This window comes from Hyla sarda, chromosome 3 (assembly GCF_029499605.1).
Source record: "Hyla sarda isolate aHylSar1 chromosome 3, aHylSar1.hap1, whole genome shotgun sequence".
Lineage (NCBI taxonomy): Eukaryota > Metazoa > Chordata > Amphibia > Anura > Hylidae > Hyla > Hyla sarda.
This window is the reverse complement of record NC_079191.1, coordinates 390,380,271-390,388,120: the sequence shown is the minus strand read 5'-3', so window position 1 is coordinate 390,388,120 and position 7,850 is coordinate 390,380,271.

Below are 7,850 nucleotides of genomic sequence, written 5' to 3'. Positions count from 1 at the left end.
ATGATTTTTAAAAGGTGAGGAAAAAACAAAAGTGGATAAACGCTATGTCCTTAAGGCGTTAAAACTTTTGGACACTACCATCAACTTTGATAGCGGCATCTAAAGGGTTAATGTCGGACATCAGCCTGATTGGTGATGTGTGGCATTAGCCGAGGGTTCTAGCTAATGATTTATACAACACAGTGGGAGCAGGCACTGTGCGTACACATACGCCTTGTGTCCTTAGGTCTCATTTACACGGATGGATCCCCAGCATATTTTACGCTGCGGATCCCCCGACAATGGACCCTACAGTGCTGCCTCCATCTGTGCCTGATCATAACGGCAATCCTCCGCTACGAGCAGACACGCTTTGATGTGTATACTCGCACACATCGCGGCTGTTCTCGGCCTAGCTAAGAGAGCAGGAGGAGCGGCCATGATGTGCGCGAGTATACACATCAAAGCGTGTCTGCTCGTAGCGGAGGATTGCCGTTATGATCAGGCACAGATGGAGGCAGCACTGTAGGGTCCATTGTCGGTGGATCTGCAGCGTCAAATACACTGTGGATCCATCCCTGAATGAGCCCTTAGGGTACGTTCACACGTACAGGATCTGCTGTATATTTTCTGCAGCTGATTTTGCTACCTATTGAAGCTAATGGATTGCAAAATCATCTGCACAAAATATGCAGCAAAAATATGCAGCAGATCCTGTACATGTGAATGTACCCTTAAGGGGTAATGATATACTAGCAGTGTGTTCACATGTTGTCCTTCCAGAGGGGTCACTTTCCCTCCTCCAGTGTCCACAGGTCTCCAACAGGTCACTTTACCAGAACAATTTATGGAAAAATCGCGCCAAAAATTGCACGGCTTTACCGCGATTTATGAAAAATGGACTACAACTCCCAGCATGCCCAGAAAGCTAAAGGCTGCCCAGGCATGCTGGGAGTTTTAGTTTAGGACTACAACTCCCAGCATGCCCAGATAGCTAAATGCTGCCCAGGCATGCTGGGAGTTGTAGTTTAGCTTAGATTAGACAGCAAAGGGACCACAACTCCCAGCATGCCCAGACAGCTGAAGGCTGCCCGGGCATGCTGGGCGTTGTAGTTTAGCTGATGGGATCACAATTCCCAGCATGCCCAGACAGCTGAAGGCTGTGTGATGATGCTGGGAGTTGTAGTGCAGTGAAGGCACCACAACTCCCAGCATCACCACGCAGCCTTCAGCTGTCTGGGCATGCTGGGAATTGTGATCCCATCAGCTAAACTACAACTCCCAGCATGCCCGGGCAGCCTTCAGCTGTCTGGGCATGCTGGGAGTTGTGGTCCCATCAGCTAAACTACAACTCCCAGCATGCCTGGGCAGCCTTTAGCTGTCTGGGCATGCTGGGAGTTGTAGTCCTTTTGCTGTCTAATCTAAGCCAAACTACAACTCCCAGCATGCCCTGGCAGCCTTTAGCTGTATGGGAATGCTGGGAGTTGTTGTCCTAAACTACAACTTCCATGCTGGGAGTTGTGGTGCCTAACCCCCTTTCACTTTTAATACTAAACTATGCTAAATGACAACCTACACTAATCTACGGCTACGCTACCTACCTACGCTATTTGCGTAATGCTGCGCATGCGCAGTACTACTTTAGCTGCGCCCGCTGCTCTACTTTCTGTTCCCCGTTCCCTGAGAGTTAACGGGGACAGGGAGCAGAGCAGCGGGTGGGGAGGCAAGCGGTTGTCAGCGCTATCGGGCATAGGGATCCCGATAGCGCTGTCGAGCGATCGCGCTGGCGGGTGACAAGCTGATAACGCTGCTATCGAGCATAGGGATCCCGATAGCGGTGGCGAACGAGCGTGCTGGCGGGTGACAATAAAACAGTAAAAGTATTAGCTTCTGTGGCCCGATACCGCTCTCAGAATCGGGCCACAAAGGCCATGAGAGCTCCGTGCAGCTTCGGGCTATCACAGGGAGAGATCCTCTCCCTGTGATAGCCCAAGTGAGACTGCCGTGAGCTGCGATGCCTGATGAATAAACATATAACGTGACACTCGCACCCCCCCCCCAGCCCCCGCAGTAACCAATGGCTGGGGGGTGGTGTGCGAGTGTCAGCCTATAGATTGTAATGGAGGCGGAGCGCTCGAGCAGGGAAAACTGCTGTGTCACTCCATCACAATCTATGGCAAATCACAATCTACGGCAGTGCACCGGCATGCCCTGACTGCCGTTGGCCATTGTATGTTTACATCCAGATCTGTGGCCTCTAAACGGTGGCCCTCCAGATGTTGCAAAACTACAACTCCTAGCATGCCCGGACAACCGATACTGGGATAGTAGTAGGATGAAGTTTGCAACAGCTGTAGGTCCACACTTAAGAGACCACTGATCTAGACTAAATGTTAGATAAAATAAATGTTACATCCTATTAATGTACTAACATAGTTACAGGGTGACTTTTGCACTTTGTGAATGAAATACACATTATCTGAGACTTCACGATGTCTGGTAATACAAGACAGTACTGTAAACATGGAGTTTAGTGTTTCCATGGTAACCAAATATTTGTGAGAATTTGCGAAATCCTGTTCTATATTATTAAAAGCTGACTTGTAAATTGCATGGCGGTGACAAAGAACAGGACCTTTCTTTCCCTTTCCTTCTTTAAATTTGTGATTGACAGCGAAAAAACATTTATATACCTCCACAATGTAAAATGCATTACCGAGCGTAAATACATGAAGCGATTTTCTGCCATTCTTTGTCCTTCCTCTATAAAAAGCTCCATTCATCATTGTTTATTTTTAATGGTGGAGTTTCAGATGCTACATAGAGAACAACACAACATGACTGTATACATGGCTTTTAGTGTATAACCCAACATACTGTGATGTCCCAGCACCGAAGGCTGTCCTGTGGGCTAAAGATTGCCTTGGACCTCCCTGCTGTCTATATGTTGGGCGACCTCTCCATTGTCTGACCTGTTATGATGTGATATATTGGTGTGTAATGTTATGCATTCATTTATGCACTGTACCTTTAAGGGATTGTGGCATAAATACCAGTTGACCCTGACGCCAAGATGGGGGATCCCCAAAGCTAGCCCTTATGTAGTTGAGGGGGGGGGGGGGGGGGAGAGTTCAGTAGTTTAGTGAGAGAGTTGGAGAGTGTAAGAAGAGTAATGAGTAGACTGCTAATACCGTGAGTAGAAGCCTAGGGAAAAGTCACTACAAAATTCCTCAGCCACGCCATTCTCCGGAAAAACCCCAGCACACAGGTGAATATCAAAGCCGGGTGGTAAGCAAAGCTCATGAGGGAAAATCTCAGTCAGTCAAGTCAAAGTCTTTCAAGTCTTACAAGGTGTGCTGCTAATAATCTTAACCTCTTCAGGACGCAGGGCGTATGCACACACCCTGCATCCTGAGTCCTTAAGGACCACCCCTCCTATCCCTGCTATTGGTCGGTCAGAAGCAACCTACCACTAGGCAGAACGGGGGAACTGTAGCGTGAACGCGGCGGTGGTGGAAGTCCCTTACCTGAGATCGGCAGCGGGCGGCGATGACATGCGGCTCCCTGGTGTGGCTCCTCGTACAGACTACGGAAGCTGGTGAGTAGTTGCCTAGCAACATCTGGAGGGCTACAGTTTGGAGACCACTATACAGTGGTCTCTAAACTGTAGCCCTCCAGATGTTGCAAAACTACAACTCCCAGCATGCCCAGATAGCCGTTTGGGCATGCTGGGATTTGTAGTTTTGCTAGATTTAAAGGGGTACAGTTTGGAGATAACTGTGCAGTCGTCTCTAAACTGTGGCCCTCTTGCAGTTTTCTGTCTGGGCATGCTGGGATTTGTAGTTTTGCAACATCTGGAGGGCCACAATTTTGAGATCACTGTGCGGTGGTTTCTAAACTGTGGCCCTCTAAATCTTGCAAAACTACAAATCCCAGCCTGCCCAAACGGCTGTCTCGGCATGCTGGGAGTTGTAGTTGCGTACCTCCAGCTGTTGCATAACTACATCTCCCAGCGTGCCCTTCGGCGATCAGTGCATGCTGGGAGTTGTAGCTATGCAACAGCTGGAGGCACACTGGTTGGAACATACGGAGTCAGGTAACAGAACCTAACTGAAGGTTTTCCAACCAGTGTGCCTGCAGCTGTTGCAAAACTACAACTCTCAGCATGCACGGTATGTCTGTGCATGCTGGGAGTTGTAGTTTTGCAACAGCTGGAGGTTTGCCCCTCCCCATGTGAATGTACAGGGTACATTCACACAGGCAGGTTTACGGTGAGTTTCCTGCTTCAAGTTTGAGCTGCAACAAATTTTCTGCCGCGGCGCAAACTCCTAGTGGTAAACTCACCATAAACCCGCCCATGTGATTGTACCCTAAAAACACTACACAAAATAACGGGTAAAACACTACATATACACACCCTTACACTGTTCCCCCACCCCAATAAAAATAAAAACGTATAATCTGGCAGTGTTTCCAAAATGGAACCTCCAGCTGCTGCAAAACAACAACTCCCAGCATTTCCAGACAGCCACTGACTGTCCAGGCATGCTGGGAGTTCAGCAACAGCTGGAGGCAACCTGTTTGGGAATCACTGGCATAGATTACCCCCATGTCCACCCCTATGCAATCCCTAATGTAGTCCTCAAATGCGCATGGCGCTCTCTCTCACTTCGGAGCCCTGTCGTATTTCAAGGAAACAGTTTAGCGCCACATTTTGGGGGGCTTTTTCTCCTTTTACCCCTTATGAAAAGGAAAAGTTGGGGTCTATACCAGCCTGTTAGTGTAAAAAATGAAAATATTTTACACTAACATGCTGGTGTTGCCCCATACTTTTTATTTTCACAAGCGGTAAAAGGAAAAAAATTGTAATACAATTTCTACTGAGTACGGAAATATCCCATATGTGGGCGTAAAATGCTCTGCGGGCACACAACAAGGCTCAGGAGTGAGAGCGCACTATGTACATTAGTGATTTGCACAGGGGTGGCTGATTTTACAGGGGTTCTGACATAAATGCAAAAAAATAAATACCCACATGTGACCCTATTTTGGAAACTGCACCCCTCACAGAACGTAACAAGGGGTATAGTGAGCCTTAACACCCAACAGGTGTTTGATGAATTTTCATTAAAGTAGGATGGGAAAATGAGAAAATAATTTTTTTTTTTACTAAAATGCTGGTGTTACCCTAAATTTTTCATTTTCACAAGAATAGGAAAAAGCCCCCAAAAATTTGAAACCCCATTTCTTCTGAGTAAGAACACACCCCATATGTGGATGTAAAGTACTCTGCTGGCGAACTACATTGCTCAGAAGAGAAGGAGTGCCATTAGGCTTTTGAAGAGAAAATTTATCCGGAATTGAAGGCCACGTGTGTTTACAAAGCCCCCATAGTGCCAGAACAATGGACCCCTCACATGTGACCCCATTTTGGAAACTACTCTGCTCACGTAATGCTCAGTGAGCATTTATGCCCCACAGGTGTCTGACAGATTTTTGGAACAGTGGTCCGTGAAAATGAAAAATGTAATTTTTCATTTGCACAGCCCACTATTATAAAAACCTGTCAAACGCCAGTGGGGTGTAAATGCTCACTGCACCCCTTATTCAATTCTGTGAGGGGTGTAGTTTCCAAAATGGGGTCACATGTGGGGGGGTCCACTGTTCTGACACCACGGGAGGCTTTGTAAATGCACAAGGCCCCCGACTTCTATTCCAACCAAATTCTTTCTCTAAAAGCTCAATGGCGCTCTTCCTCTTCTGAGCATTGTAGTGCACCAGCAGAGCACTTGACGTCCACACATGGGTTATTTCCATACTCAGAAGAAATGGGGTTACAAATTTTGGGGGGTAAAATTTTGGTAAAAACCAGCATTTTAGTGAAAAAAATGTTTTTCCGTTTACACATCCGACTTTAATGAAAAGTCGTCAAACACCTGTGAGGTGTTAAGGCTCACTGTAAACTGGGTCTACAAGAACATGCAAGTGTAAAGGTTTTAATTTTCTCTTTCACTTTGCTGCTATTCCTGTGAAACACCTAAAGGGTTAACATACTTACTGAATGTCATTTTGAATACTTTGAGGGTTGCAGTTTTTATAATGGGGTAATTTATGGGGTATTTCTGATATGAAGGCCCCTCAAATCCACTTCAAAACTGAACTGGTTACTGAAAAATTCAGGTTTTGAAAATTTTGTGAACAATTGGAAAATTGCTGCTGAAATTTGAAGCCCTCTAATGTCTTCCAAAAATAAAAACATGTCAACTTTATGATGCCAACATAAAGTAGACATATTGTATATGTGAATCAATATATAATTTATTTGGGATGTGCATTTTCCTTATAAGCAGAGAGTTTCAGTGAAAAAAATGCAAAATGTTAAAATTTTTCATCAAATTTTTGAATTTTTAACCAATAAATGATGCAAGTATCGACAAAAATTTACCACTAACATGAAGTAGAATAGGTCACGAAAAAACAATCTCAGAATCAGAATGAAAAGTAAAAGCAACCCAGAGTTATTAATGCTTAAAGTGACAGTGGTCAGATTTGCAAAAAAGGGCTGCGTCCTTAAGGTGAAAATGAGCTGCGTCCTTAAGGGGCTAAAGCTGTGTTCCACAGCAACTACAGCTCCCAGCAAGGTGACAGGCTCCGCGGCTTCCACTCTGCCCATCCTTCTGCACGAGAGACTGTATTGTTTGAGATCTGCTACCTCCAGCAAAGTAAAGATACTGTGGTGACCCGGTACAGGAGTTGCACCCCTGTACGCTAGCGGCCCTGTCAGACAGCCTCCCTGCAGTGTCCCCTGGGCCCCTGCACCTGTTCCCCTTGTATAGTTATCTTTATGCTGTGTATTGTATATAAAAGTGTTATGTCTTTAAGAGCCGTTGACGTGATTAACCAGTGTCATGTGATTGTAACCCAGTGAGGTATCCCATGTGACCTATGGGACCCCTCCTAGTCTCCCCCATATAAGCCCTGGGAGGAGCTAGCTCAATGTTTTGATTTCCAGTTAAGTCTTTGCTGAGGTCCAGTTGAAAGTCAAGTCCTAAGAGTGTGTCTGGAGTCCAGAGGAAGCCTCAAGTCAACCATGCAGCCACACGTCTACAAGTCCACAACCCCCAGGTCCCAGTCAGAGCCTGGTAAACAACAAACTGGGTATAGTCAGCCTCAGTAAAGTCGGTCAAAGTCGATCTGTCTTCAATCAGCATGGCCTGCATCAAAATTGTTCCAGTTCACTGCAAATCGCAACAAGCCCTAAGGTCTCTGAAGTCACTGGTCACCTCCGTGGGCTTGGCTAAGCTAAATAAACTATTCCACCTGTCTAACTCAGTAAAGCTACTGTTGTTCCGTAACTTGGCGTCGGAGTCATTATTGCCCCCGTGCCTAGCCCAGGATCCAGCAGTATACCTTTGGATGGTATTGAGGATAAACCACGCCCTGGCGTCACAAACACAAGGGATTAATGCCATCTGCTCCTAGGACATTTTAGGTATACCCTTTCAGGTATAGGCTCTCTACAGTTCACAATGGCAAACAACAGTCTTTTCTTCACCTCCCCCTCTATTTCACAAGCGCCTATGACATAAACTTTTCACAGACATAGTCCCGTACACTTTCTGGCGCAATTTTTGTCGCACTACTGTGTAACACTGGACACTGTTCAGACTGGGAGGGGGGGCATAAGGCGCACACCCGTATCCTGTTTATGATGCCAAAAGTTGTGGTAGAGGGTGTGCGCCTTATGCCCCCCCCCCCCCCCCCAGTCTGAACAGTGTCCAGTGTTACACAGTAGTGCGACAAAAAGTGTACCAGAAAGTGTACGGGACTATGTCTGTGAAAAGTTTATGTCAAAAGCGCTTGTGAAATAG